The sequence below is a fragment of the Puntigrus tetrazona genome, unplaced genomic scaffold (genome assembly GCF_018831695.1).
Source record: "Puntigrus tetrazona isolate hp1 unplaced genomic scaffold, ASM1883169v1 S000000962, whole genome shotgun sequence".
In the NCBI taxonomy this organism is placed as follows: Eukaryota; Metazoa; Chordata; class Actinopteri; order Cypriniformes; family Cyprinidae; genus Puntigrus; species Puntigrus tetrazona.
The window spans coordinates 1-26,048 of record NW_025048557.1 but is presented as its reverse complement, the minus strand read 5'-3'; the positions used below and the strand labels follow the sequence as shown (position 1 = coordinate 26,048).

Below are 26,048 nucleotides of genomic sequence, written 5' to 3'. Positions count from 1 at the left end.
GCTTTCGCTTACGGCCATACCACCCTGTTCACGCCTGATCTCGTCTGATCTCAGAAGCTAAGCAGAGTTGGGCCTAGTTAGTACTTGGATGGGAGACTGCCTAGGAATACCAGGTGCTGTAAGTTTTTGAGTTTTTTCACTACTTATCTAATACACTGGCCCTTAGTGTGGTCAAAGTTTGACCAGCTCTTTGCTTTCCCTTACTGCTTATTTAATTCAATTGCCTTTAAAGTAGCTGTTCTTTAAACAGAGTTTGACTGTTTTTAACTACTTAACTAATGCTCTTATCTTTAATGTAGCTCATTTTGAAGTATTTTTTTTTTTTTGTATTTCATTCATTACTTATCTAGTATAATGGCACTTAGTGTGCCTCACCTTAAAATAGGGGCTTTTGCAGCAGCTTTAGCTTACGGCCATACCACCCTGTTCACGCCTGATCTCGTCTGATCTCAGAAGCTAAGCAGAGTTGGGCCTAGTTAGTACTTGGATGGGAGACTGCCTAGGAATACCAGGTGCTGTAATTTTTTGAGTTTTTCACTACTTATCTAATACACTGGCCCTTAGTGTGGTCAAAGTTTGACCAGCTCTTTGCTTTCCCTTACTGCTTATTTAATTCAATTGCCTTTAAAGTAGCTGTTCTTTAAACAGAGTTTTGACTGTTTTTAACTACTTAACTAATGCTCTTATCTTTAATGTAACTCATTTTGAAGTATTTTTTTTTTGTATTTCATTCATTACTTATCTAGTATAATGGCACTTAGTGTGCCTCACCTTAAAATAGGGGGCTTTTTGCAGCAGCTTTCGCACACGGCCATACCACCCTGTTCACGCCTGATCTCGTCTGATCTCAGAAGCTAAGCAGAGTTGGGCCTAGTTAGTACTTGGATGGGAGACTGCCTAGGAATACCAGGTGCTGTAAGTTTTTGAGTTTTTTCACTACTTATCTAATACACTGGCCCTTAGTGTGGTCAAAGTTTGACCAGCTCTTTGCTTTCCCTTACTGCTTATTTAATTCAATTGCCTTTAAAGTAGCTGTTCTTTAAACAGAGTTTGACTGTTTTTAACTACTTAACTAATGCTCTTATCTTTAATGTAGCTCATTTTGAAGTATTTTTTTTTTTTTGTATTTCATTCATTACTTATCTAGTATAATGGCACTTAGTGTGCCTCACCTTAAAATAGGGGGCTTTTTGCAGCAGCTTTCGCTTACGGCCATACCACCCTGTTCATGCCTGATCTCGTCTGATCTCAGAAGCTAAGCAGAGTTGGGCCTAGTTAGTACTTGGATGGGAGACTGCCTAGGAATACCAGGTGCTGTAAGTTTTGAGTTTTTTCACTACTTATCTAATACACTGGCTCTTAGTGTGGTCAAAGTTTGACCAGCTCTTTGCTTTCCCTTACTGCTTATTTAATTCAATTGCCTTTAAAGTAGCTGTTCTTTAAACAGAGTTTGACTGTTTTTAACTACTTAACTAATGCTCTTATCTTTAATGTAGCTCATTTTGAAGTATTTTTTTTTTTTTTTGTATTTCATTCATTACTTATCTAGTATAATGGCACTTAGTGTGCCTCACCTTAAAATAGGGGCTTTTTGCAGCAGCTTTAGCTTACGGCCATACCACACTGTTCACGCCTGATCTCGTCTGATCTCAGAAGCTAAGCAGAGTTGGGCCTAGTTAGTACTTGGATGGGAGACTGCCTAGGAATACCAGGTGCTGTAAGTTTTTGAGTTTTTTCACTACTTATCTAATACACTGGCCCTTAGTGTGGTCAAAGTTTGACCAGCTCTTTGCTTTCCTTACTGCTTATTTAATTCAATTGCCTTTAAAGTAGCTGTTCTTTAAACAGAGTTTGACTGTTTTTAACTACTTAACTAATGCTCTTATCTTTAATGTAGCTCATTTTGAAGTTTTTTTTTGTATTTCATTCATTACTTATCTAGTATAATGGCACTTAGTGTGCCTCACCTTAAAATAGGGGCTTTTTGCAGCAGCTTTAGCGCTACGGCCATACCACCCTGTTCACGCCTGATCTCGTCTGATCTCAGAAGCTAAGCAGAGTTGGGCCTAGTTAGTACTTGGATGGGAGACTGCCTAGGAATACCAGGTGCTGTAAGTTTTTGAGTTTTTCACTACTTATCTAATACACTGGCCCTTAGTGTGTGGCAAAGTTTGACCAGCTCTTTGCTTTTCCCTTACTGCTTATTTAATTCAATTGCCTTTAAAGTAGCTGTTCTTTAAACAGAGTTTGACTGTTTTTAACTACTTAACTAATGCTCTTATCTTTAATGTAGCTCATTTTGAAGTTTTTTTTTGTATTTCATTCATTACTTATCTAGTATAATGGCACTTAGTGTGCCTCACCTTAAAATAGGGGCTTTTGCAGCAGCTTTTAGCTTACGCACGGCCATACCACCCTGTTCACGCCTGATCTCGCCTGATCTCAGAAGCTAAGCAGAGTTGGGCCTAGTTAGTACTTGGATGGGAGACTGCCTAGGAATACCAGGTGCTGTAAGTTTTTGAGTTTTTTCACTACTTATCTAATACACTGGCCCTTAGTGTGGTCAAAGTTTGACCAGCTCTTTGCTTTCCCTTACTGCTTATTTAATTCAATTGCCTTTAAAGTAGCTGTTCTTTAAACAGAGTTTGACTGTTTTTAACTACTTAACTAATGCTCTTATCTTTAATGTAGCTCATTTTGAAGTATTTTTTTTTTTTTGTATTTCATTCATTACTTATCTAGTATAATGGCACTTAGTGTGCCTCACCTTAAAATAGGGGGCTTTTTGCAGCAGCTTTAGCTTGCGGCCATACCACACTGTTCACGCCTGATCTCGTCTGATCTCAGAAGCTAAGCAGAGTTGGGCCTAGTTAGTACTTGGATGGGAGACTGCCTAGGAATACCAGGTGCTGTAAGTTTTTGAGTTTTTTCACTACTTATCTAATACACTGGCCCTTAGTGTGGTCAAAGTTTGACCAGCTCTTTGCTTTCCTTACTGCTTATTTAATTCAATTGCCTTTAAAGTAGCTGTTCTTTAAACAGAGTTTGACTGTTTTTAACTACTTAACTAATGCTCTTATCTTTAATGTAGCTCATTTTGAAATATTTTTTTTGTATTTCATTCATTACTTATCTAGTATAATGGCACTTAGTGTGCCTCACCTTAAAATAGGGGCTTTTTGCAGCAGCTTTAGCTTACGGCCATACCACCCTGTTCACGCCTGATCTCGCCTGATCTCAGAAGCTAAGCAGAGTTGGGCCTAGTTAGTACTTGGATGGGAGACTGCCTAGGAATACCAGGTGCTGTAAGTTTTTGAGTTTTTTCACTACTTATCTAATACACTGGCCCTTAGTGTGGTCAAAGTTTGACCAGCTCTTTGCTTTCCCTTACTGCTTATTTAATTCAATTGCCTTTAAAGTAGCTGTTCTTTAAACAGAGTTTGACTGTTTTTAACTACTTAACTAATGCTCTTATCTTTAATGTAGCTCATTTTGAAGTATTTTTTTTTTTGTATTTCATTCATTACTTATCTAGTATAATGGCACTTAGTGTGCCTCACCTTAAAATAGGGGGCTTTTTGCAGCAGCTTTAGCTTACGGCCATACCACCCTGTTCACGCCTGATCTCGTCTGATCTCAGAAGCTAAGCAGAGTTGGGCCTAGTTAGTACTTGGATGGGAGACTGCCTAGGAATACCAGGTGCTGTAAGTTTTGAGTTTTTTCACTACTTATCTAATACACTGGCCCTTAGTGTGGTCAAAGTTTGACCAGCTCTTTGCTTTCCCTTACTGCTTATTTAATTCAATTGCCTTTAAAGTAGCTGTTCTTTAAACAGAGTTTGACTGTTTTTAACTACTTAACTAATGCTCTTATCTTTAATGTAGCTCATTTTGAAGTATTTTTTTTTTTTTGTATTTCATTCATTACTTATCTAGTATAATGGCACTTAGTGTGCCTCACCTTAAAATAGGGGCTTTTTGCAGCAGCTTTAGCTTACGGCCATACCACCTGTTCACGCCTGATCTCGTCTGATCTCAGAAGCTAAGCAGAGTTGGGCCTAGTTAGTACTTGGATGGGAGACTGCCTAGGAATACCAGGTGCTGTAAGTTTTGAGTTTTTTCACTACTTATCTAATACACTGGCCCTTAGTGTGGTCAAAGTTTGACCAGCTCTTTGCTTTCCCTTACTGCTTATTTAATTCAATTGCCTTTAAAGTAGCTGTTCTTTAAACAGAGTTTGACTGTTTTTAACTACTTAACTAATGCTCTTATCTTTAATGTAGCTCATTTTGAAGTATTTTTTTTTTTATATATCATTCATTACTTATCTAGTATAATGGCACTTAGTGTGCCTCACCTTAAAATAGGGGGCTTTTTGCAGCAGCTTTAGCTTACGGCCATACCACCCTGTTCACGCCTGATCTCGTCTGATTGCAGAAGCTAAGCAGAGTTGGGCCTAGTTAGTACTTGGATGGGAGACTGCCTAGGAATACCAGGTGCTGTAAGTTTTTGAGTTTTTTCACTACTTATCTAATACACTGGCCCTTAGTGTGGTCAAAGTTTGACCAGCTCTTTGCTTTCCCTTACTGCTTATTTAATTCAATTGCCTTTAAAGTAGCTGTTCTTTAAACAGAGTTTGACTGTTTTTAACTACTTAACTAATGCTCTTATCTTTAATGTAGCTCATTTTGAAGTATTTTTTTTTGTATATCATTCATTACTTATCTAGTATAATGGCACTTAGTGTGCCTCACCTTTAAATTGGGGGCTTTTTGCAGCAGCTTTAGCTTACGGCCATACCACCCTGTTCACGCCTGATCTCGTCTGATTGCAGAAGCTAAGCAGAGTTGGGCCTAGTTAGTACTTGGATGGGAGACTGCCTAGGAATACCAGGTGCTGTAAGTTTTTGAGTTTTTTCACTACTTATCTAATACACTGGCCCTTAGTGTGGTCAAAGTTTGACCAGCTCTTTGCTTTCCCTTACTGCTTATTTAATTCAATTGCCTTTAAAGTAGCTGTTCTTTAAACAGAGTTTGACTGTTTTTAACTACTTAACTAATGCTCTTATCTTTAATGTAGCTCATTTTGAAGTTTTTTTTTTTGTATTTCATTCATTACTTATCTAGTATAATGGCACTTAGTGTGCCTCACCTTAAAATAGGGCTTTTTGCAGCAGCTTTTGCTTACGGCCATACCACCCTGTTCACGCCTGATCTCATCTGATCTCAGAAGCTAAGCAGAGTTGGGCCTAGTTAGTACTTGGATGGGAGACTGCCTAGGAATACCAGGTGCTGTAAGTTTTTGAGTTTTTTCACTACTTATCTAATACACTGGCCCTTAGTGTGGTCAAAGTTTGACCAGCTCTTTGCTTTCCCTTACTGCTTATTTAATTCAATTGCCTTTAAAGTAGCTGTTCTTTAAACAGAGTTTGACTGTTTTTAACTACTTAACTAATGCTCTTATCTTTAATGTAGCTCATTTTGAAGTTTTTTTTTTTTTTTGTATTTCATTCATTACTTATCTAGTATAATGGCACTTAGTGTGCCTCACCTTAAAATAGGGGGCCTTTTGCAGCAGCTTTCGCTTACGGCCATACCACCCTGTTCACGCCTGATCTCATCTGATCTCAGAAGCTAAGCAGAGTTGGGCCTAGTTATTACTTGGATGGGAGACTTCCTAGGAATACCAGGTGCTGTAATTTTTTGAGTTTTTTCACTACTTATCTAATACACTGGCCCTTAGTGTGGTCAAAGTTTGACCAGCTCTTTGCTTTCCCTTACTGCTTATTTAATTCAATTGCCTTTAAAGTAGCTGTTATTTAAACAGAGTTTGACTGTTTTTAACTACTTAACTAATGCTCTTATCTTTAATGTAGCTCATTTTGAAGTATTTTTTTTTGTATTTCATTCATTACTTATCTAGTATAATGGCACTTAGTGTGCCTCACCTTAAAATTGGGGGCTTTTTGCAGCAGCTTTTGCTTACGGCCATACCACCCTGTTCACGCCTGATCTCGTCTGATCTCAGAAGCTAAGCAGAGTTGGGCCTAGTTAGTACTTGGATGGGAGACTGCCTAGGAATACCAGGTGCTGTAAGTTTTGAGTTTTTTCACTACTTATCTAATACACTGGCCCTTAGTGTGGTCAAAGTTTGACCAGCTCTTTGCTTTCCCTTACTGCTTATTTAATTCAATTGCCTTTAAAGTAGCTGTTCTTTAAACAGAGTTTGACTGTTTTTAACTACTTAACTAATGCTCTTATCTTTAATGTAGCTCATTTTGAAGTATTTTTTTTTTTGTATTTCATTCATTACTTATCTAGTATAATGGCACTTAGTGTGCCTCACCTTAAAATAGGGGGCTTTTTGCAGCAGCTTTTGCTTACGGCCATACCACCCTGTTCACGCCTGATCTCGTCTGATCTCAGAAGCTAAGCAGAGTTGGGCCTAGTTAGTACTTGGATGGGAGACTGCCTAGGAATACCAGGTGCTGTAAGTTTTGAGTTTTTTCACTACTTATCTAATACACTGGCCCTTAGTGTGGTCAAAGTTTGACCAGCTCTTTGCTTTCCTTACTGCTTATTTAATTCAATTGCCTTTAAAGTAGCTGTTCTTTAAACAGAGTTTGACTGTTTTTAACTACTTAACTAATGCTCTTATCTTTAATGTAGCTCATTTTGAAGTATTTTTTTTTTTTTTTCATTCATTCATTACTTATCTAGTATAATGGCACTTAGTGTGCCTCACCTTAAAATAGGGGCTTTTTGCAGCAGCTTTCACACGGCCATACCACCCTGTTCACGCCTGATCTCGCCTGATCTCAGAAGCTAAGCAGAGTTGGGCCTAGTTAGTACTTGGATGGGAGACTGCCTAGGAATACCAGGTGCTGTAAGTTTTTGAGTTTTTTCACTACTTATCTAATACACTGGCCCTTAGTGTGGCCAAAGTTTGACCAGCTCTTTGCTTTCCCTTACTGCTTATTTAATTCAATTGCCTTTAAAGTAGCTGTTCTTTAAACAGAGTTTGACTGTTTTTAACTACTTAACTAATGCTCTTATCTTTAATGTAGCTCATTTTGAAGTTTTTTTTTGTATTTCATTCATTACTTATCTAGTATAATGGCACTTAGTGTGCCTCACCTTAAAATAGGGGATTTTTGCAGCAGCTTTCGCACGGCCATACCACCCTGTTCACGCCTGATCTCGCCTGATCTCAGAAGCTAAGCAGAGTTGGGCCTAGTTAGTACTTGATGGGAGACTGCCTAGGAATACCAGGTGCTGTAAGTTTTGAGTTTTTTCACTACTTATCTAATACACTGGCCCTTAGTGTGGTCAAAGTTTGACCAGCTCTTTGCTTTCCCTTACTGCTTATTTAATTCAATTGCCTTTAAAGTAGCTGTTCTTTAAACAGAGTTTGACTGTTTTTAACTACTTAACTAATGCTCTTATCTTTAATGTAGCTCATTTTGAAGTATTTTTTTTTTTTTGTATTTCATTCATTACTTATCTAGTATAATGGCACTTAGTGTGCCTCACCTTAAAATAGGGGCTTTTTGCAGCAGCTTTGCTTACGGCCATACCACCCTGTTCACGCCTGATCTCGTCTGATCTCAGAAGCTAAGCAGAGTTGGGCCTAGTTAGTACTTGGATGGGAGACTGCCTAGGAATACCAGGTGCTGTAAGTTTTTGAGTTTTTTTTCACTACTTATCTAATACACTGGCCCTTAGTGTGGTCAAAGTTTGACCAGCTCTTTGCTTTCCCTTACTGCTTATTTAATTCAATTGCCTTTAAAGTAGCTGTTCTTTAAACAGAGTTTGACTGTTTTTAACTACTTAACTAATGCTCTTATCTTTAATGTAGCTCATTTTGAAGTATTTTTTTTTGTATTTCATTCATTACTTATCTAGTATAATGGCACTTAGTGTGCCTCACCTTAAAATAGGGGCTTTTTGCAGCAGCTTTAGCTTACGGCCATACCACCCTGTTCACGCCTGATCTCGTCTGATCTCAGAAGCTAAGCAGAGTTGGGCCTAGTTAGTACTTGGATGGGAGACTGCCTAGGAATACCAGGTGCTGTAAGTTTTTGAGTTTTTTCACTACTTATCTAATACACTGGTTCTTAGTGTGGTCAAAGTTTGACCAGCTCTTTGCTTTCCCTTACTGCTTATTTAATTCAATTGCCTTTAAAGTAGCTGTTCTTTAAACAGAGTTTGACTGTTTTTAACTACTTAACTAATGCTCTTATCTTTAATGTAGCTCATTTTGAAGTATTTTTTTTTTTTGTATTTCATTCATTACTTATCTAGTATAATGGCACTTAGTGTGCCTCACCTTAAAATAGGGGCTTTTGCAGCAGCTTTCGCTTACGGCCATACCACCCTGTTCACGCCTGATCTCGTCTGATCTCAGAAGCTAAGCAGAGTTGGGCCTAGTTAGTACTTGGATGGGAGACTGCCTAGGAATACCAGGTGCTGTAAGTTTTTGAGTTTTTTCACTACTTATCTAATACACTGGCCCTTAGTGTGGTCAAAGTTTGACCAGCTCTTTGCTTTCCTTACTGCTTATTTAATTCAATTGCCTTTAAAGTAGCTGTTCTTTAAACAGAGTTTGACTGTTTTTAACTACTTAACTAATGCTCTTATCTTTAATGTAGCTCATTTTGAAGTTTTTTTTTTTTTTTTGTATTTCATTCATTACTTATCTAGTATAATGGCACTTAGTGTGCCTCACCTTAAAATAGGGGGCTTTTTGCAGCAGCTTTCGCTTACGGCCATACCACCCTGTTCACGCCTGATCTCGTCTGATCTCAGAAGCTAAGCAGAGTTGGGCCTAGTTAGTACTTGGATGGGAGACTGCCTAGGAATACCAGGTGCTGTAAGTTTTGAGTTTTTTCACTACTTATCTAATACACTGGCCCTTAGTGTGGTCAAAGTTTGACCAGCTCTTTGCTTTCCCTTACTGCTTATTTAATTCAATTGCCTTTAAAGTAGCTGTTCTTTAAACAGAGTTTGACTGTTTTTAACTACTTAACTAATGCTCTTATCTTTAATGTAGCTCATTTTGAAGTATTTTTTTTTGTATTTCATTCATTACTTATCTAGTATAATGGCACTTAGTGTGCCTCACCTTAAAATAGGGGGCTTTTTGCAGCAGCTTTTGCTTACGGCCATACCACCCTGTTCACGCCTGATCTCGCCTGATCTCAGAAGCTAAGCAGAGTTGGGCCTAGTTAGTACTTGGATGGGAGACTGCCTAGGAATACCAGGTGCTGTAAGTTTTGAGTTTTTTCACTACTTATCTAATACACTGGCCCTTAGTGTGGTCAAAGTTTGACCAGCTCTTTGCTTTCCCTTACTGCTTATTTAATTCAATTGCCTTTAAAGTAGCTGTTCTTTAAACAGAGTTTGACTGTTTTTAACTACTTAACTAATGCTCTTATCTTTAATGTAGCTCATTTTGAAGTATTTTTTTTTTTGTATTTCATTCATTACTTATCTAGTATAATGGCACTTAGTGTGCCTCACCTTAAAATAGGGGCTTTTTGCAGCAGCTTTCGCACACGGCCATACCACCCTGTTCACGCCTGATCTCGCCTGATCTCAGAAGCTAAGCAGAGTTGGGCCTAGTTAGTACTTGGATGGGAGACTGCCTAGGAATACCAGGTGCTGTAAGTTTTGAGTTTTTTCACTACTTATCTAATACACTGGCCCTTAGTGTGGTCAAAGTTTGACCAGCTCTTTGCTTTCCCTTACTGCTTATTTAATTCAATTGCCTTTAAAGTAGCTGTTCTTTAAACAGAGTTTGACTGTTTTTAACTACTTAACTAATGCTCTTATCTTTAATGTAGCTCATTTTGAAGTATTTTTTTTTTTGTATTTCATTCATTACTTATCTAGTATAATGGCACTTAGTGTGCCTCACCTTAAAATAGGGCTTTTTGCAGCAGCTTTAGCCACGGCCATACCACCCTGTTCACGCCTGATCTCGCCTGATCTCAGAAGCTAAGCAGAGTTGGGCCTAGTTAGTACTTGGATGGGAGACTGCCTAGGAATACCAGGTGCTGTAAGTTTTGAGTTTTTTCACTACTTATCTAATACACTGGCCCTTAGTGTGGTCAAAGTTTGACCAGCTCTTTGCTTTCCCTTACTGCTTATTTAATTCAATTGCCTTTAAAGTAGCTGTTCTTTAAACAGAGTTTGACTGTTTTTAACTACTTAACTAATGCTCTTATCTTTAATGTAGCTCATTTTGAAGTATTTTTTTTTTTGTATTTCATTCATTACTTATCTAGTATAATGGCACTTAGTGTGCCTCACCTTAAAATAGGGGCTTTTGCAGCAGCTTTCGCCACGGCCATACCACCCTGTTCACGCCTGATCTCGCCTGATCTCAGAAGCTAAGCAGAGTTGGGCCTAGTTAGTACTTGGATGGGAGACTGCCTAGGAATACCAGGTGCTGTAAGTTTTTGAGTTTTTCACTACTTATCTAATACACTGGTTCTTAGTGTGGTCAAAGTTTGACCAGCTCTTTGCTTTTCCTTACTGCTTATTTAATTCAATTGCCTTTAAAGTAGCTGTTCTTTAAACAGAGTTTGACTGTTTTTAACTACTTAACTAATGCTCTTATCTTTAATGTAGCTCATTTTGAAGTTTTTTTTTGTGTATTTCATTCATTACTTATCTAGTATAATGGCACTTAGTGCCTCACCTTAAAATAGGGGCTTTTGCAGCAGCTTTCGCCACGGCCATACCACCCTGTTCACGCCTGATCTTGTCTGATCTCAGAAGCTAAGCAGAGTTGGGCCTAGTTAGTACTTGGATGGGAGACTGCCTAGGAATACCAGGTGCTGTAAGTTTTGAGTTTTTTCACTACTTATCTAATACACTGGCCCTTAGTGTGGTCAAAGTTTGACCAGCTCTTTGCTTTCCTTACTGCTTATTTAATTCAATTGCCTTTAAAGTAGCTGTTCTTTAAACAGAGTTTGACTGTTTTTAACTACTTAACTAATGCTCTTATCTTTAATGTAGCTCATTTTGAAGTATTTTTTTTTGTATTTCATTCATTACTTATCTAGTATAATGGCACTTAGTGTGCCTCACCTTAAAATAGGGGCTTTTTGCAGCAGCTTTCGCCACGGCCATACCACCCTGTTCACGCCTGATCTCGCCTGATCTCAGAAGCTAAGCAGAGTTGGGCCTAGTTAGTACTTGGATGGGAGACTGCCTAGGAATACCAGGTGCTGTAAGTTTTGAGTTTTTTCACTACTTATCTAATACACTGGCCCTTAGTGTGGTCAAAGTTTGACCAGCTCTTTGCTTTTCCTTACTGCTTATTTAATTCAATTGCCTTTAAAGTAGCTGTTCTTTAAACAGAGTTTGACTGTTTTTAACTACTTAACTAATGCTCTTATCTTTAATGTAGCTCATTTTGAAGTTTTTTTTTTTTGTATTTCATTCATTACTTATCTAGTATAATGGCACTTAGTGTGCCTCACCTTTAAAATAGGGGCTTTTTGCAGCAGCTTTCGCCACGGCCATACCACCCTGTTCACGCCTGATCTCGCCTGATCTCAGAAGCTAAGCAGAGTTGGGCTTAGTTAGTACTTGGATGGGAGACTGCCTAGAAATACCAGGTGCTGTAAGTTTTGAGTTTTTTTTCACTACTTATCTAATACACTGGCTCTTAGTGTGGTCAAAGTTTGACCAGCTCTTTGCTTTCCCTACTGCTTATTTAATTCAATTGCCTTTAAAGTAGCTGTTCTTTAAACAGAGTTTGACTGTTTTTAACTACTTAACTAATGCTCTTATCTTTAATGTAGCTCATTTTGAAGTTTTTTTTTTTGTATTTCATTTATTACTTATCTAGTATAATGGCACTTAGTGTGCCTCACCTTAAAATAGGGGCTTTTTGCAGCAGCTTTAGCTACACGGCCATACCACCCTGTTCACGCCTGATCTCGTCTGATCTCAGAAGCTAAGCAGAGTTGGGCCTAGTTAGTACTTGGATGGGAGACTGCCTAGGAATACCAGGTGCTGTAAGTTTTGAGTTTTTTCACTACTTATCTAATACACTGGCCCTTAGTGTGGTCAAAGTTTGACCAGCTCTTTGCTTTCCTTACTGCTTATTTAATTCAATTGCCTTTAAAGTAGCTGTTCTTTAAACAGAGTTTGACTGTTTTTAACTACTTAACTAATGCTCTTATCTTTAATGTAGCTCATTTTGAAGTATTTTTTTTTTTGTATTTCATTCATTACTTATCTAGTATAATGGCACTTAGTGTGCCTCACCTTAAAATAGGGGCTTTTTGCAGCAGCTTTCGCACGGCCATACCACCCTGTTCACGCCTGATCTCGCCTGATCTCAGAAGCTAAGCAGAGTTGGGCCTAGTTAGTACTTGGATGGGAGACTGCCTAGGAATACCAGGTGCTGTAAGTTTTTGAGTTTTTTCACTACTTATCTAATACACTGGCCCTTAGTGTGGCCAAAGTTTGACCAGCTCTTTGCTTTCCCTTACTGCTTATTTAATTCAATTGCCTTTAAAGTAGCTGTTCTTTAAACAGAGTTTGACTGTTTTTAACTACTTAACTAATGCTCTTATCTTTAATGTAGCTCATTTTGAAGTTTTTTTTTGTATTTCATTCATTACTTATCTAGTATAATGGCACTTAGTGTGCCTCACCTTAAAATAGGGGGCTTTTTGCAGCAGCTTTCGCTTACGGCCATACCACCCTGTTCACGCCTGATCTCGTCTGATCTCAGAAGCTAAGCAGAGTTGGGCCTAGTTAGTACTTGGATGGGAGACTGCCTAGGAATACCAGGTGCTGTAAGTTTTTGAGTTTTTTCACTACTTATCTAATACACTGGCCCTTAGTGTGGTCAAAGTTTGACCAGCTCTTTGCTTTCCCTTACTGCTTATTTAATTCAATTGCCTTTAAAGTAGCTGTTCTTTAAACAGAGTTTGACTGTTTTTAACTACTTAACTAATGCTCTTATCTTTAATGTAGCTCATTTTGAAGTATTTTTTTTTTTTTTGTATTTCATTCATTACTTATCTAGTATAATGGCACTTAGTGTGCCTCACCTTAAAATAGGGGGCTTTTTGCAGCAGCTTTCGCTTACGGCCATACCACCACCCTGTTCACGCCTGATCTCGTCTGATCTCAGAAGCTAAGCAGAGTTGGGCCTAGTTAGTACTTGGATGGGAGACTGCCTAGGAATACCAGGTGCTGTAAGTTTTTGAGTTTTTTCACTACTTATCTAATACACTGGCCCTTAGTGTGGTCAAAGTTTGACCAGCTCTTTGCTTTCCCTTACTGCTTATTTAATTCAATTGCCTTTAAAGTAGCTGTTCTTTAAACAGAGTTTGACTGTTTTTAACTACTTAACTAATGCTCTTATCTTTAATGTAGCTCATTTTGAAGTATTTTTTTTTTTGTATTTCATTCATTACTTATCTAGTATAATGGCACTTAGTGTGCCTCACCTTAAAATAGGGGCTTTTGCAGCAGCTTTAGCTTACGGCCATACCACCCTGTTCACGCCTGATCTCGCCTGATCTCAGAAGCTAAGCAGAGTTGGGCCTAGTTAGTACTTGGATGGGAGACTGCCTAGGAATACCAGGTGCTGTAAGTTTTTGAGTTTTTTCACTACTTATCTAATACACTGGCCCTTAGTGTGGTCAAAGTTTGACCAGCTCTTTGCTTTCCCTTACTGCTTATTTAATTCAATTGCCTTTAAAGTAGCTGTTCTTTAAACAGAGTTTGACTGTTTTTAACTACTTAACTAATGCTCTTATCTTTAATGTAGCTCATTTTGAAGTATTTTTTTTTTTGTATTTCATTCATTACTTATCTAGTATAATGGCACTTAGTGTGCCTCACCTTAAAATAGGGGCTTTTGCAGCAGCTTTTGCTTACGGCCATACCACCCTGTTCACGCCTGATCTCTCTCTGATCTCAGAAGCTAAGCAGAGTTGGGCCTAGTTAGTACTTGGATGGGAGACTGCCTAGGAATACCAGGTGCTGTAAGTTTTTGAGTTTTTTCACTACTTATCTAATACACTGGCCCTTAGTGTGGTCAAAGTTTGACCAGCTCTTTGCTTTCCCTTACTGCTTATTTAATTCAATTGCCTTTAAAGTAGCTGTTCTTTAAACAGAGTTTGACTGTTTTTAACTACTTAACTAATGCTCTTATCTTTAATGTAGCTCATTTTGAAGTATTTTTTTTTGTATTTCATTCATTACTTATCTAGTATAATGGCACTTAGTGTGCCTCACCTTAAAATAGGGGGCTTTTTGCAGCAGCTTTTGCTTACGGCCATACCACCCTGTTCACGCCTGATCTCGTCTGATCTCAGAAGCTAAGCAGAGTTGGGCCTAGTTAGTACTTGGATGGGAGACTGCCTAGGAATACCAGGTGCTGTAAGTTTTGAGTTTTTTCACTACTTATCTAATACACTGGCCCTTAGTGTGGTCAAAGTTTGACCAGCTCTTTGCTTTCCCTTACTGCTTATTTAATTCAATTGCCTTTAAAGTAGCTGTTCTTTAAACAGAGTTTGACTGTTTTTAACTACTTAACTAATGCTCTTATCTTTAATGTAGCTCATTTTGAAGTTTTTTTTTTTTTGTATTTCATTCATTACTTATCTAGTATAATGGCACTTAGTGTGCCTCACCTTAAAATAGGGGCTTTTGCAGCAGCAGCGCCACGGCCATACCACCCTGTTCACGCCTGATCTCGTCTGATCTCAGAAGCTAAGCAGAGTTGGGCCTAGTTAGTACTTGGATGGGAGACTGCCTAGGAATACCAGGTGCTGTAAGTTTTTGAGTTTTTTCACTACTTATCTAATACACTGGCCCTTAGTGTGGTCAAAGTTTGACCAGCTCTTTGCTTTCCTTACTGCTTATTTAATTCAATTGCCTTTAAAGTAGCTGTTCTTTAAACAGAGTTTGACTGTTTTTAACTACTTAACTAATGCTCTTATCTTTAATGTAGCTCATTTTGAAGTATTTTTTTTTTTGTATTTCATTCATTACTTATCTAGTATAATGGCACTTTTAGTGTGCCTCACCTTAAAATAGGGGCTTTTTGCAGCAGCTTTTGCTTATGGCCATACCACCCTGTTCACGCCTGATCTCGTCTGATCTCAAAAGCTAAGCAGAGTTGGGCCTAGTTAGTACTTGGATGGGAGACTGCCTAGGAATACCAGGTGCTGTAAGTTTTGAGTTTTTTCACTACTTATCTAATACACTGGCCCTTAGTGTGGTCAAAGTTTGACCAGCTCTTTGCTTTCCTTACTGCTTATTTAATTCAATTGCCTTTAAAGTAGCTGTTCTTTAAACAGAGTTTGACTGTTTTTAACTACTTAACTAATGCTCTTATCTTTAATGTAGCTCATTTTGAAGTATTTTTTTTTTTGTATTTCATTCATTACTTATCTAGTATAATGGCACTTAGTGTGCCTCACCTTAAAATAGGGGGCTTTTTGCAGCAGCTTTTGCTTACGGCCATACCACCCTGTTCACGCCTGATCTCGCCTGATCTCAGAAGCTAAGCAGAGTTGGGCCTAGTTAGTACTTGGATGGGAGACTGCCTAGGAATACCAGGTGCTGTAAGTTTTTGAGTTTTTTCACTACTTATCTAATACACTGGCCCTTAGTGTGGTCAAAGTTTGACCAGCTCTTTGCTTTCCCTTACTGCTTATTTAATTCAATTGCCTTTAAAGTAGCTGTTCTTAAACAGAGTTTGACTGTTTTTAACTACTTAACTAATGCTCTTATCTTTAATGTAGCTCATTTTGAAGTATTTTTTTTTGTATTTCATTCATTACTTATCTAGTATAATGGCACTTAGTGTGCCTCACCTTAAAATAGGGGCTTTTTGCAGCAGCTTTTGCTTACGGCCATACCACCCTGTTCACGCCTGATCTCGCCTGATCTCAGAAGCTAAGCAGAGTTGGGCCTAGTTAGTACTTGGATGGAGACTGCCTAGGAATACCAGGTGCTGTAAGTTTTTGAGTTTTTTCACTACTTATCTAATACACTGGGCCCTTAGTGTGGTCAAAGTTTGACCAGCTCTTTGCTTTCCTTACTGCTTATTTAATTCAATTGCCTTTAAAGTAGCTGTTCTTTAAACAGAGTTTGACTGTTTTTAACTACTTAACTAATGCTCTTATCTTTAATGTAGCTCATTTTGAAGTTTTTTTTTTTTGTATTTCATTCATTACTTATCTAGTATAATGGCACTTAGTGTGCCTCACCTTAAAATAGGGGCTTTTTGCAGCAGCTTTTGCTTACGGCCATACCACCCTGTTCACGCCTGATCTCGTCTGATCTCAGAAGCTAAGCAGAGTTGGGCCTAGTTAGTACTTGGATGGGAGACTGCCTAGGAATACCAGGTGCTGTAAGTTTTTGAGTTTTTTCACTACTTATCTAATACACTGGCCCTTAGTGTGGTCAAAGTTTGACCAGCTCTTTGCTTTCCCTTACTGCTTATTTAATTCAATTGCCTTTAAAGTAGCTGTTCTTTAAACAGAGTTTGACTGTTTTTAACTACTTAACTAATGCTCTTATCTTTAATGTAGCTCATTTTGAAGTTTTTTTTTTTTTGTATTTCATTCATTACTTATCTAGTATAATGGCACTTAGTGTGCCTCACCTTAAAATAGGGGGTTTTTTGCAGCAGCTTTCGCTTACGGCCATACCACCCTGTTCACGTCTGATCTCGTCTGATCTCAGAAGCTAGCAGAGTTGGGCCTAGTTAGTACTTGGATGGGAGACTGCCTAGGAATACCAGGTGCTGTAAGTTTTTGAGTTTTTTCACTACTTATCTAATACACTGGCCCTTAGTGTGGTCAAAGTTTGACCAGCTCTTTGCTTTCCTTACTGCTTATTTAATTCAATTGCCTTTAAAGTAGCTGTTCTTTAAACAGAGTTTGACTGTTTTTAACTACTTAACTAATGCTCTTATCTTTAATGTAGCTCATTTTGAAGTATTTTTTTTTTTGTATTTCATTCATTACTTATCTAGTATAATGGCACTTAGTGTGCCTCACCTTAAAATAGGGGGCTTTTTGCAGCAGCTTTAGCTTACGGCCATACCACCCTGTTCACGCCTGATCTCGTCTGATCTCAGAAGCTAAGCAGAGTTGGGCCTGGTTAGTACTTGGATGGGAGACTGCCTAGGAATACCAGGTGCTGTAAGTTTTGAGTTTTTTCACTACTTATCTAATACACTGGCCCTTAGTGTGGTCAAAGTTTGACCAGCTCTTTGCTTTCTTTCCTTACTGCTTATTTAATTCAATTGCCTTTAAAGTAGCTGTTCTTTAAACAGAGTTTGACTGTTTTTAACTACTTAACTAATGCTCTTATCTTTAATGTAGCTCATTTTGAAGTTTTTTTTTTTGTATTTCATTCATTACTTATCTAGTATAATGGCACTTAGTGTGCCTCACCTTAAAATAGGGGCTTTTTGCAGCAGCTTTCGCCACGGCCATACCACCCTGTTCACGCCTGATCTCGTCTGATCTCAGAAGCTAAGCAGAGTTGGCCTAGTTAGTACTTGGATGGGAGACTGCCTAGGAATACCAGGTGCTGTAAGTTTTTGAGTTTTTTCACTACTTATCTAATACACTGGCCCTTAGTGGGGTCAAAGTTTGACCAGCTCTTTGCTTTCCCTTACTGCTTATTTAATTCAATTGCCTTTAAAGTAGCTGTTCTTTAAACAGAGTTTGACTGTTTTTAACTACTTAACTAATGCTCTTATCTTTAATGTAGCTCATTTTGAAGTATTTTTTTTTTGTATTTCATTCATTACTTATCTAGTATAATGGCACTTAGTGTGCCTCACCTTAAAATAGGGGCTTTTGCAGCAGCTTTCGCCACGGCCATACCACCCTGTTCACGCCTGATCTCGTCTGATCTCAGAAGCTAGCAGAGTTGGGCCTAGTTAGTACTTGGATGGGAGACTGCCTAGGAATACCAGGTGCTGTAGGTTTTTGAGTTTTTTCACTACTTATCTAATACACTGGCCCTTAGTGTGGTCAAAGTTTGACCAGCTCTTTGCTTTCCCTTACTGTTATTTAATTCAATTGCCTTTAGAGTAGCTGTTCTTTATACAGAGTTTGACTGTTTTTAACTACTTAACTAATGCTCTTATCTTTAATGTAGCTCATTTTGAAGTATTTTTTTTTTTGTATTTCATTCATTACTTATCTAGTATAATGGCACTTAGTGTGCCTCACCTTAAAATAGGGGCTTTTGCAGCAGCTTTCGCCACGGCCATACCACACCCTGTTCACGCCTGATCTCGTCTGATCTCAGAAGCTAAGCAGAGTTGGGCCTAGTTAGTACTTGGATGGGAGACTGCCTAGGAATACCAGGTGCTGTAAGTTTTTGAGTTTTTTCACTACTTATCTAATACACTGGCCCTTAGTGTGGTCAAAGTTTGACCAGCTCTTTGCTTTCCCTTACTGTTATTTAATTCAATTGCCTTTAGAGTAGCTGTTCTTTAAACAGAGTTTGACTGTTTTTAACTACTTAACTAATGCTCTTATCTTTAATGTAGCTCATTTTGAAGTATTTTTTTTTGTATTTCATTCATTACTTTAGTATAATGGCACTTACTGTGCCTCACCTTAAAATAGGGGGCTTTTTGCAGCAGCTTTCGCACGGCAATACCACCCTGTTCACGCCTGATCTCGTCTGATCTCAGAAGCTAAGCAGAGTTGGGCCTAGTTAGTACTTGGATGGGAGACTGCCTAGGAATACCAGGTGCTGTAAGCTTTTGAGTTTTTTCACTACTTATCTAATACACTGGCCCTTAGTGTGGCCAAAGTTTGACCAGCTCTTTGCTTTCCCTTACTGCTTATTTAATTCAATTGCCTTTAAAGTAGCTGTACTTTAAACAGAGTTTGACTGTTTTTAACTACTTAACTAATGCTCTTATCTTTAATGTAGCTCATTTTGAAGTAATTTTTTTGTATTTCATTCATTACTTATCTAGTATAATGGCACTTAGTGTGCCTCACCTTAAAATAGGGGGCTTTTTGCAGCAGCTTTAGCACACGGCCATACCACCCTGTTCACGCCTGATCTCGTCTGATCTCAGAAGCTAAGCAGAGTTGGGCCTAGTTAGTACTTGGATGGGAGACTGCCTAGGAATACCAGGTGCTGTAAGTTTTGAGTTTTTTCACTACTTATCTAATACACTGGCCCTTAGTGTGGCCAAAGTTTGACCAGCTCTTTGCTTTCCCTTACTGCTTATTTAATTCAATTGCCTTTAAAGTAGCTGTATTTTAAACAGAGTTTGACTGTTTTTAACTACTTAACTAATGCTCTTATCTGTAATGTAGATCATTTTGAATTTTTTTTTTTTGTATATCATTCATTACTTATCTAGTATAATGGCACTTAGTGTGCCTCACTTTAAAATAGGGGCTTTTTGCAGCAGCTTTCGCTTACGGCCATACCACACCCTGTTCACCCTGATCTCGCCTGATCTCAGAAGCTAAGCAGAGTTGGGCCTAGTTAGTACTTGGATGGGAGACTGCCTAGGAATACCAGGTGCTGTAGGTTTTTGAGTTTTTTCACTACTTATCTAATACACTGGCCCTTAGTGTGGTCAAAGTTTGACCAGCTCTTTGCTTTCCCTTACTGCTTATTTAATTCAATTGCCTTTAAAGTAGCTGTTCTTTAAACAGAGTTTGACTGTTTTTAACTACTTAACTAATGCTCTTATCTTTAATGTAGCTCATTTTGAAGTATTTTTTTTTTTGTATTTCATTCATTACTTATCTAGTATAATGGCACTTAGTGTGCCTCACCTTAAAATAGGGCTTTTTGCAGCAGCTTTCGCCACGGCCATACCACCCTGTTCACGCCTGATCTTGTCTGATCTCAGAAGCTAAGCAGAGTTGGGCCTAGTTAGTACTTGGATGGGAGACTGCCTAGGAATACCAGGTGCTGTAAGTTTTTGAGTTTTTTCACTACTTATCTAATACACTGGCCCTTAGTGTGGTCAAAGTTTGACCAGCTCTTTGCTTTCCTTACTGCTTATTTAATTCAATTGCCTTTAAAGTAGCTGTTCTTTAAACAGAGTTTGACTGTTTTTAACTACTTAACTAATGCTCTTATCTTTAATGTAGCTCATTTTGAAGTATTTTTTTTTTTTGTATTTCATTCATTACTTATCTAGTATAATGGCACTTAGTGTGCCTCACCTTAAAATAGGGGGCTTTTTGCAGCAGCTTTCGCTTACGGCCATACCACCCTGTTCACGCCTGATCTCGTCTGATCTCAGAAGCTAAGCAGAGTTGGGGCTAGTTAGTACTTGGATGTGAGACTGCCTAGGAATACCAGGTGCTGTAAGTTTTGAGTTTTTTCACTACTTATCTAATACACTGGCCTCTTAGTGTGGTCAAAGTTTGACCAGCTCTTTGCTTTCCTTACTGCTTATTTAATTCAATTGCCTTTAAAGTAGCTGTTCTTTAAACAGAGTTTGACTGTTTTTAACTACTTAACTAATGCTCTTATCTTTAATGTAGCTCATTTTGAAGTATTTTTTTTTGTATTTCATTCATTACTTATCTAGTATAATGGCACTTAGTGTACCTCACCTTAAAATAGGGGCTTTTTGCAGCAGCTTAGCACACGGCCATACCACCCTGTTCACACCTGATCTCGCCTGATCTCAGAAGCTAAGCAGAGTTGGGCCTAGTTAGTACTTTGATGGGAGACTGCCTAGGAATACCAGGTGCTGTAAGTTTTGAGTTTTTTCACTACTTATCTAATACACTGGCCCTTAGTGTGGTCAAAGTTTGACCAGCTCTTTGCTTTCCCTTACTGCTTATTTAATTCAATTGCCTTTAAAGTAGCTGTTCTTTAAACAGAGTTTGACTGTTTTTAACTACTTAACTAATGCTCTTATCTTTAATGTAGCTCATTTTGAAGTATTTTTTTTTTTGTATTTCATTCATTACTTATCTAGTATAATGGCACTTAGTGTGCCTCACCTTAAAATAGGGGCTTTTTGCAGCAGCTTTCGCACGTCCATACCACCCTGTTCACGCCTGATCTCGCCTGATCTCAGAAGCTAAGCAGAGTTGGGCCTAGTTAGTACTTGGATGGGAGACTGCCTAGGAATACCAGGTGCTGTAAGTTTTGAGTTTTTTCACTACTTATCTAATACACTGGCCCTTAGTGTGGTCAAAGTTTGACCAGCTCTTTGCTTTCCTTACTGCTTATTTAATTCAATTGCCTTTAAAGTAGCTGTTCTTTAAACAGAGTTTGACTGTTTTTAACTACTTAACTAATGCTCTTATCTTTAATGTAGCTCATTTTGAAGTATTTTTTTTTGTATTTCATTCATTACTTATCTAGTATAATGGCACTTAGTGTGCCTCACCTTAAAATAGGGGCTTTTGCAGCAGCTTTAGCTTACGGCCATACCACACCCTGTTCACGCCTGATCTCGTCTGATCTCAGAAGCTAAGCAGAGTTGGGCCTAGTTAGTACTTGGATGGGAGACTGCCTAGGAATACCAGGTGCTGTAAGTTTTTGAGTTTTTTCACTACTTATCTAATACACTGGCCCTTAGTGTGGTCAAAGTTTGACCAGCTCTTTGCTTTCCCTTACTGCTTATTTAATTCAATTGCCTTTAAAGTAGCTGTTCTTTAAACAGAGTTTGACTGTTTTTAACTACTTAACTAATGCTCTTATCTTTAATGTAGCTCATTTTGAAGTATTTTTTTTTTTGTATTTCATTCATTACTTATCTAGTATAATGGCACTTAGTGTGCCTCACCTTAAAATAGGGGGCTTTTTGCAGCAGCTTTCGCTTACGGCCATACCACTCTGTTCACGCCTGATCTCGTCTGATCTCAGAAGCTAAGCAGAGTTGGGCCTAGTTAGTACTTGGATGGGAGACTGCCTAGGAATACCAGGTGCTGTAAGTTTTTGAGTTTTTTTACTACTTATCTAATACACTGGCCCTTAGTGTGGTCAAAGTTTGACCAGCTCTTTGCTTTCCCTTACTGCTTATTTAATTCAATTGCCTTTAAAGTAGCTGTTCTTTAAACAGAGTTTGACTGTTTTTAACTACTTAACTAATGCTCTTATCTTTAATGTAGCTCATTTTGAAGTATTTTTTTTTTTTTGTATTTCATTCATTACTTATCTAGTATAATGGCACTTAGTGTGCCTCACCTTAAAATAGGGGGCTTTTTGCAGCAGCTTTCGCTTACGGCCATACCACCCTTTTCACGCCTGATCTTGTCTGATCTCAGAAGCTAAGCAGAGTTGGGCCTAGTTAGTACTTGGATGGGAGACTGCCTAGGAATACCAGGTGCTGAAAGTTTTTGAGTTTTTTCACTACTTATCTAATACACTGGCCCTTAGTGTGGTCAAAGTTTGACCAGCTCTTTGCTTTCCCTTACTGCTTATTTAATTCAATTGCCTTTAAAGTAGCTGTTCTTTAAACAGAGTTTGACTGTTTTTAACTACTTAACTAATGCTCTTATCTTTAATGTAGCTCATTTTGAAGTATTTTTTTTTTTTTGTATTTCATTCATTACTTATCTAGTATAATGGCACTTAGTGTGCCTCACCTTAAAATAGGGGGCTTTTTGCAGCAGCTTTCGCTTACAGCCATACCACCTTGTTCACTCCTGATCTCAGAAGCTAAGCAGAGTTGGGCCTAGTTAGTACTTGGATGGGAGACTGCCTAGGAATACCAGGTGCTGTAAGTTTTTGAGTTTTTTCACTACTTATCTAATACACTGGCCTATAGTGTGGTCAAAGTTTGACCAGCTCTTTTCTTTCCCTTACTGCTTATTTAATTCAATTGCCTTTAAAGTAGCTGTTCTTTAAACAGAGTTTGACTGTTTTTAACTACTTAACTAATGCTCTTATCTTTAATGTAGCTCATTTTGAAGTTTTTTTTTGTATTTCATTCATTACTTATCTAGTATAATGGCACTTAGTGTGCCTCACCTTAAAATAGGGGGCTTTTTGCAGCAGCTTTCGCTTACGGCCATACCACCCTGTTCACGCCTGATCTCGTCTGATCTCAGAAGCTAAGCAGAGTTGGGCCTAGTTAGTACTTGGATGGGAGACTGCCTAGGAATACCAGGTGCTGTAAGTTTTTGAGTTTTTTCACTACTTATCTAATACACTGGCCCTTAGTGTGGTCAAAGTTTGACCAGCTCTTTGCTTTTCCTTACTGCTTATTTAATTCAATTGCCTTTAAAGTAGCTGTTCTTTAAACAGAGTTTGACTGTTTTTAACTACTTAACTAATGCTCTTATCTTTAATGTAGCTCATTTTGAAGTATTTTTTTTTTTGTATTTCATTCATTACTTATCTAGTATAATGGCACTTAGTGTGCCTCACCTTAAAATAGGGGCTTTTGCAGCAGCTTTCGCACACGGCCATACCACCCTGTTCACGCCTGATCTCGTCTGATCTCAGAAGCTAAGCAGAGTTGGGCCTAGTTAGTACTTGGATGGGAGACTGCCTAGGAATACCAGGTGCTGTAAAGTTTTGAGTTTTTTCACTACTTATCTAATACACTGGCTCTTAGTGTGGTCAAAGTTTGACCAGCTCTTTGCTTTCCTTACTGCTTATTTAATTCAATTGCCTTTAAAGTAGCTGTTCTTTAAACAGAGTTTGACTGTTTTTAACTACTTAACTAATGCTCTTATCTTTAATGTAGCTCATTTTGAAGTATTTTTTTTTTTTTGTATTTCATTCATTACTTATCTAGTATAATGGCACTTAGTGTGCCTCACCTTAAAATAGGGGCTTTTGCAGCAGCTTTCGCCACGGCCATACCACCCTGTTCACGCCTGATCTTGTCTGATCTCAGAAGCTAAGCAGAGTTGGGCCTAGTTAGTACTTGGATGGGAGACTGCCTAGGAATACCAGGTGCTGTAAGTTTTTGAGTTTTTTCACTACTTATCTAATACACTGGCCCTTAGTGTGGTCAAAGTTTGACCAGCTCTTTGCTTTCCCTTACTGCTTATTTAATTCAATTGCCTTTAAAGTAGCTGTTCTTTAAACAGAGTTTGACTGTTTTTAACTACTTAACTAATGCTCTTATCTTTAATGTAGCTCATTTTGAAGTATTTTTTTTTGTATTTCATTCATTACTTATCTAGTATAATGGCACTTAGTGTGCCTCACCTTAAAATAGGGGGCTTTTTGCAGCAGCTTTTGCTTACGGCCATACCACCCTGTTCACGCCTGATCTCAGAAGCTAAGCAGAGTTGGGCCTAGTTAGTACTTGGATAGGAGACTGCCTAGGAATACCAGGTGCTGTAGGTTTTTGAGTTTTTTCACTACTTATCTAATACACTGGCCCTTAGTGTGGTCAAAGTTTGACCAGCTCTTTGCTTTCCCTTACTGCTTATTTAATTAAATTGCCTTTAAAGTAGCTGTTCTTTAAACAGAGTTTGACTGTTTTTAACTACTTAACTAATGCTCTTATCTTTAATGTAGCTCATTTTGAAGTATTTTTTTTTTTTTTTGTATTTCATTCATTACTTATCTAGTATAATGGCACTTAGTGTGCCTCACCTTAAAATAGGGGGCTTTTAGTAGCAGCTTTTGCTTACGGCCATACCACCCTGTTCACACCTGATCTCGTCTGATCTCAGAAGCTAAGCAGAGTTGGGCCTAGTTAGTACTTGGATGGGATCCTGCCTAGGAATACCAGGTGCTGTAAGTTTTTAAGTTTTTTCACTACTTATCTAATACACTGGCCCTTAGTGTGGTCAAAGTTTGACCAGCTCTTTGCTTTCCCTTACTGCTTATTTAATTCAATTGCCTTTAAAGTAGCTGTTCTTTAAACAGAGTTTGACTGTTTTTAATTACTTAACTAATGCTCTTATCTTTAATGTAGCTCATTTTGAAGTATTTTTTTTTTTTTGTATTTCATTCATTACTTATCTAGTATAATGGCACTTAGTGTGCCTCACCTTAAAATAGGGGGCTTTTTGCAGCAGCTTTCGCTTACGGCCATACCACCCTGTTCACGCCTGATCTCGTCTGATCTCAGAAGCTAAGCAGAGTTGGGCCTAGTTAGTACTTGGATGGGAGACTGCCTAGGAATACCAGGTGCTGTAAGTTTTGAGTTTTTTCACTACTTATCTAATACACTGGCCCCTTAGTGTGGTCAAAGTTTGACCAGCTCTTTGCTTTCCCTTACTGCTTATTTAATTCAATTGCCTTTAAAGTAGCTGTTCTTTAAACAGAGTTTGACTGTTTTTAACTACTTAACTAATGCTCTTATCTTTAATGTAGCTCATTTTGAAGTATTTTTTTTGTATTTCATTCATTACTTATCTAGTATAATGGCACTTAGTGTGCCTCACCTTAAAATAGGGGCTTTTTGCAGCAGCTTTTGCTTATGGCCATACCACCCTGTTCACGCCTGATCTCGTCTGATCTCAGAAGCTAAGCAGAGTTGGGCCTAGTTAGTACTTGGATGGGAGACTGCCTAGGAATACCAGGTGCTGTAAGTTTTGAGTTTTTTCACTACTTATCTAATACACTGGCCCTTAGTGTGGTCAAAGTTTGAACAGCTCTCTTTGCTTTCCTTACTGCTTATTTAATTCAATTGCCTTTAAAGTAGCTGTTCTTTAAACAGAGTTTGACTGTTTTTACTACTTAACTAATGCTCTTATCTTTAATGTAGCTCATTTTGAAGTATTTTTATTTTTTTGTATTTCATTCATTACTTATCTAGTATAATTTGTAGTGTTCTTTAAAATAGGGGCGGGAGACTGCCTAGGAATACCAGGTGCTGTAAGTTTTTGAGTTTTTTCACTACTTATCTAATACACTGGCCCTTAGTGTGGTCAAAGTTTGACCAGCTCTTTTGCTTTCCCTTACTGCTTATTTAATTCAATTGCCTTTAAAGTAGCTGTTCTTTAAACAGAGTTTGACTGTTTTTAACTACTTAACTAATGCTCTTATCTTTAATGTAGCTCATTTTGAAGTATTTTTTTGTATTTCATTCATTACTTATCTAGTATAATGGCACTTAGTGTGCCTC

At 38.1% G+C, this 26,048-nt stretch overlaps 20 non-coding genes and 45 pseudogenes across 20 annotated transcripts; all 65 read left to right on the top strand.

Moving 5' to 3' along the window:
* The first annotated feature begins 6 nt into the window (after window positions 1-6).
* On the top strand, window positions 7-125 carry LOC122336117. Its single transcript, XR_006249102.1, has one exon. It is a non-coding gene; the product is annotated as a 5S ribosomal RNA (ribosomal RNA).
* Window positions 126-405: 280 nt separating this feature from the next.
* On the top strand, window positions 406-524 carry LOC122336032 (annotated as a pseudogene).
* A 279-nt stretch (window positions 525-803) lies between these two features.
* Window positions 804-922, top strand: LOC122336076 (annotated as a pseudogene).
* Window positions 923-1,204: 282 nt separating this feature from the next.
* On the top strand, window positions 1,205-1,323 carry LOC122336030. Its single transcript, XR_006249092.1, has one exon. It is a non-coding gene; the product is annotated as a 5S ribosomal RNA (ribosomal RNA).
* A 282-nt stretch (window positions 1,324-1,605) lies between these two features.
* LOC122335967 lies at window positions 1,606-1,724 on the top strand. The gene has a single exon (XR_006249029.1). It is a non-coding gene; the product is annotated as a 5S ribosomal RNA (ribosomal RNA).
* A 275-nt stretch (window positions 1,725-1,999) lies between these two features.
* On the top strand, window positions 2,000-2,118 carry LOC122336091 (annotated as a pseudogene).
* Window positions 2,119-2,398: 280 nt separating this feature from the next.
* LOC122336111 lies at window positions 2,399-2,517 on the top strand (annotated as a pseudogene).
* Window positions 2,518-2,799: 282 nt separating this feature from the next.
* LOC122336029 lies at window positions 2,800-2,918 on the top strand. Its single transcript, XR_006249091.1, has one exon. It is a non-coding gene; the product is annotated as a 5S ribosomal RNA (ribosomal RNA).
* A 275-nt stretch (window positions 2,919-3,193) lies between these two features.
* On the top strand, window positions 3,194-3,312 carry LOC122336043 (annotated as a pseudogene).
* Window positions 3,313-3,592: 280 nt separating this feature from the next.
* LOC122336105 lies at window positions 3,593-3,711 on the top strand. The gene has a single exon (XR_006249101.1). It is a non-coding gene; the product is annotated as a 5S ribosomal RNA (ribosomal RNA).
* A 280-nt stretch (window positions 3,712-3,991) lies between these two features.
* LOC122336080 lies at window positions 3,992-4,109 on the top strand (annotated as a pseudogene).
* A 279-nt stretch (window positions 4,110-4,388) lies between these two features.
* On the top strand, window positions 4,389-4,507 carry LOC122336097 (annotated as a pseudogene).
* Window positions 4,508-4,785: 278 nt separating this feature from the next.
* LOC122336096 lies at window positions 4,786-4,904 on the top strand (annotated as a pseudogene).
* A 276-nt stretch (window positions 4,905-5,180) lies between these two features.
* Window positions 5,181-5,299, top strand: LOC122336190. Its single transcript, XR_006249131.1, has one exon. It is a non-coding gene; the product is annotated as a 5S ribosomal RNA (ribosomal RNA).
* Window positions 5,300-5,581: 282 nt separating this feature from the next.
* LOC122336055 lies at window positions 5,582-5,700 on the top strand (annotated as a pseudogene).
* A 278-nt stretch (window positions 5,701-5,978) lies between these two features.
* Window positions 5,979-6,097, top strand: LOC122336093. The gene has a single exon (XR_006249100.1). It is a non-coding gene; the product is annotated as a 5S ribosomal RNA (ribosomal RNA).
* A 279-nt stretch (window positions 6,098-6,376) lies between these two features.
* Window positions 6,377-6,495, top strand: LOC122336081. The gene has a single exon (XR_006249099.1). It is a non-coding gene; the product is annotated as a 5S ribosomal RNA (ribosomal RNA).
* A 277-nt stretch (window positions 6,496-6,772) lies between these two features.
* LOC122336120 lies at window positions 6,773-6,891 on the top strand (annotated as a pseudogene).
* Window positions 6,892-7,164: 273 nt separating this feature from the next.
* Window positions 7,165-7,282, top strand: LOC122336150 (annotated as a pseudogene).
* Window positions 7,283-7,561: 279 nt separating this feature from the next.
* LOC122336068 lies at window positions 7,562-7,680 on the top strand. Its single transcript, XR_006249097.1, has one exon. It is a non-coding gene; the product is annotated as a 5S ribosomal RNA (ribosomal RNA).
* A 279-nt stretch (window positions 7,681-7,959) lies between these two features.
* Window positions 7,960-8,078, top strand: LOC122336056. The gene has a single exon (XR_006249096.1). It is a non-coding gene; the product is annotated as a 5S ribosomal RNA (ribosomal RNA).
* Window positions 8,079-8,357: 279 nt separating this feature from the next.
* Window positions 8,358-8,476, top strand: LOC122336044. The gene has a single exon (XR_006249095.1). It is a non-coding gene; the product is annotated as a 5S ribosomal RNA (ribosomal RNA).
* Window positions 8,477-8,758: 282 nt separating this feature from the next.
* Window positions 8,759-8,877, top strand: LOC122336033. The gene has a single exon (XR_006249094.1). It is a non-coding gene; the product is annotated as a 5S ribosomal RNA (ribosomal RNA).
* Window positions 8,878-9,154: 277 nt separating this feature from the next.
* Window positions 9,155-9,273, top strand: LOC122336042 (annotated as a pseudogene).
* Window positions 9,274-9,551: 278 nt separating this feature from the next.
* On the top strand, window positions 9,552-9,670 carry LOC122336118 (annotated as a pseudogene).
* Window positions 9,671-9,946: 276 nt separating this feature from the next.
* On the top strand, window positions 9,947-10,065 carry LOC122336132 (annotated as a pseudogene).
* A 276-nt stretch (window positions 10,066-10,341) lies between these two features.
* On the top strand, window positions 10,342-10,460 carry LOC122336142 (annotated as a pseudogene).
* Window positions 10,461-10,732: 272 nt separating this feature from the next.
* LOC122336147 lies at window positions 10,733-10,851 on the top strand (annotated as a pseudogene).
* Window positions 10,852-11,125: 274 nt separating this feature from the next.
* LOC122336141 lies at window positions 11,126-11,244 on the top strand (annotated as a pseudogene).
* A 277-nt stretch (window positions 11,245-11,521) lies between these two features.
* On the top strand, window positions 11,522-11,640 carry LOC122336164 (annotated as a pseudogene).
* Window positions 11,641-11,918: 278 nt separating this feature from the next.
* On the top strand, window positions 11,919-12,037 carry LOC122336113 (annotated as a pseudogene).
* A 275-nt stretch (window positions 12,038-12,312) lies between these two features.
* On the top strand, window positions 12,313-12,431 carry LOC122336123 (annotated as a pseudogene).
* Window positions 12,432-12,707: 276 nt separating this feature from the next.
* Window positions 12,708-12,826, top strand: LOC122336022. The gene has a single exon (XR_006249084.1). It is a non-coding gene; the product is annotated as a 5S ribosomal RNA (ribosomal RNA).
* A 283-nt stretch (window positions 12,827-13,109) lies between these two features.
* LOC122336088 lies at window positions 13,110-13,231 on the top strand (annotated as a pseudogene).
* Window positions 13,232-13,509: 278 nt separating this feature from the next.
* On the top strand, window positions 13,510-13,628 carry LOC122336041 (annotated as a pseudogene).
* A 278-nt stretch (window positions 13,629-13,906) lies between these two features.
* LOC122336073 lies at window positions 13,907-14,026 on the top strand (annotated as a pseudogene).
* A 278-nt stretch (window positions 14,027-14,304) lies between these two features.
* Window positions 14,305-14,423, top strand: LOC122336011. The gene has a single exon (XR_006249073.1). It is a non-coding gene; the product is annotated as a 5S ribosomal RNA (ribosomal RNA).
* Window positions 14,424-14,698: 275 nt separating this feature from the next.
* LOC122336126 lies at window positions 14,699-14,817 on the top strand (annotated as a pseudogene).
* Window positions 14,818-15,097: 280 nt separating this feature from the next.
* On the top strand, window positions 15,098-15,216 carry LOC122336051 (annotated as a pseudogene).
* A 278-nt stretch (window positions 15,217-15,494) lies between these two features.
* LOC122336040 lies at window positions 15,495-15,613 on the top strand (annotated as a pseudogene).
* Window positions 15,614-15,889: 276 nt separating this feature from the next.
* LOC122336108 lies at window positions 15,890-16,007 on the top strand (annotated as a pseudogene).
* A 278-nt stretch (window positions 16,008-16,285) lies between these two features.
* Window positions 16,286-16,404, top strand: LOC122336000. Its single transcript, XR_006249062.1, has one exon. It is a non-coding gene; the product is annotated as a 5S ribosomal RNA (ribosomal RNA).
* A 280-nt stretch (window positions 16,405-16,684) lies between these two features.
* Window positions 16,685-16,802, top strand: LOC122336131 (annotated as a pseudogene).
* A 279-nt stretch (window positions 16,803-17,081) lies between these two features.
* Window positions 17,082-17,200, top strand: LOC122335961. Its single transcript, XR_006249023.1, has one exon. It is a non-coding gene; the product is annotated as a 5S ribosomal RNA (ribosomal RNA).
* Window positions 17,201-17,478: 278 nt separating this feature from the next.
* LOC122336154 lies at window positions 17,479-17,596 on the top strand (annotated as a pseudogene).
* Window positions 17,597-17,872: 276 nt separating this feature from the next.
* On the top strand, window positions 17,873-17,990 carry LOC122336155 (annotated as a pseudogene).
* Window positions 17,991-18,266: 276 nt separating this feature from the next.
* LOC122336156 lies at window positions 18,267-18,387 on the top strand (annotated as a pseudogene).
* Window positions 18,388-18,659: 272 nt separating this feature from the next.
* LOC122336114 lies at window positions 18,660-18,778 on the top strand (annotated as a pseudogene).
* A 277-nt stretch (window positions 18,779-19,055) lies between these two features.
* LOC122336075 lies at window positions 19,056-19,174 on the top strand (annotated as a pseudogene).
* A 276-nt stretch (window positions 19,175-19,450) lies between these two features.
* On the top strand, window positions 19,451-19,570 carry LOC122336149 (annotated as a pseudogene).
* Window positions 19,571-19,847: 277 nt separating this feature from the next.
* On the top strand, window positions 19,848-19,966 carry LOC122336146 (annotated as a pseudogene).
* Window positions 19,967-20,246: 280 nt separating this feature from the next.
* Window positions 20,247-20,365, top strand: LOC122336127 (annotated as a pseudogene).
* Window positions 20,366-20,640: 275 nt separating this feature from the next.
* Window positions 20,641-20,759, top strand: LOC122336112 (annotated as a pseudogene).
* Window positions 20,760-21,035: 276 nt separating this feature from the next.
* Window positions 21,036-21,154, top strand: LOC122336143 (annotated as a pseudogene).
* A 274-nt stretch (window positions 21,155-21,428) lies between these two features.
* Window positions 21,429-21,549, top strand: LOC122336071 (annotated as a pseudogene).
* Window positions 21,550-21,829: 280 nt separating this feature from the next.
* LOC122336074 lies at window positions 21,830-21,948 on the top strand. Its single transcript, XR_006249098.1, has one exon. It is a non-coding gene; the product is annotated as a 5S ribosomal RNA (ribosomal RNA).
* A 282-nt stretch (window positions 21,949-22,230) lies between these two features.
* LOC122336115 lies at window positions 22,231-22,349 on the top strand (annotated as a pseudogene).
* Window positions 22,350-22,631: 282 nt separating this feature from the next.
* On the top strand, window positions 22,632-22,740 carry LOC122336153 (annotated as a pseudogene).
* Window positions 22,741-23,016: 276 nt separating this feature from the next.
* LOC122335989 lies at window positions 23,017-23,135 on the top strand. Its single transcript, XR_006249051.1, has one exon. It is a non-coding gene; the product is annotated as a 5S ribosomal RNA (ribosomal RNA).
* Window positions 23,136-23,413: 278 nt separating this feature from the next.
* On the top strand, window positions 23,414-23,532 carry LOC122336124 (annotated as a pseudogene).
* A 278-nt stretch (window positions 23,533-23,810) lies between these two features.
* On the top strand, window positions 23,811-23,929 carry LOC122336145 (annotated as a pseudogene).
* Window positions 23,930-24,207: 278 nt separating this feature from the next.
* LOC122336144 lies at window positions 24,208-24,316 on the top strand (annotated as a pseudogene).
* Window positions 24,317-24,600: 284 nt separating this feature from the next.
* On the top strand, window positions 24,601-24,719 carry LOC122336037 (annotated as a pseudogene).
* A 282-nt stretch (window positions 24,720-25,001) lies between these two features.
* LOC122335978 lies at window positions 25,002-25,120 on the top strand. The gene has a single exon (XR_006249040.1). It is a non-coding gene; the product is annotated as a 5S ribosomal RNA (ribosomal RNA).
* Window positions 25,121-25,396: 276 nt separating this feature from the next.
* Window positions 25,397-25,515, top strand: LOC122336027. Its single transcript, XR_006249089.1, has one exon. It is a non-coding gene; the product is annotated as a 5S ribosomal RNA (ribosomal RNA).
* Window positions 25,516-26,048: the final 533 nt, after the last annotated feature.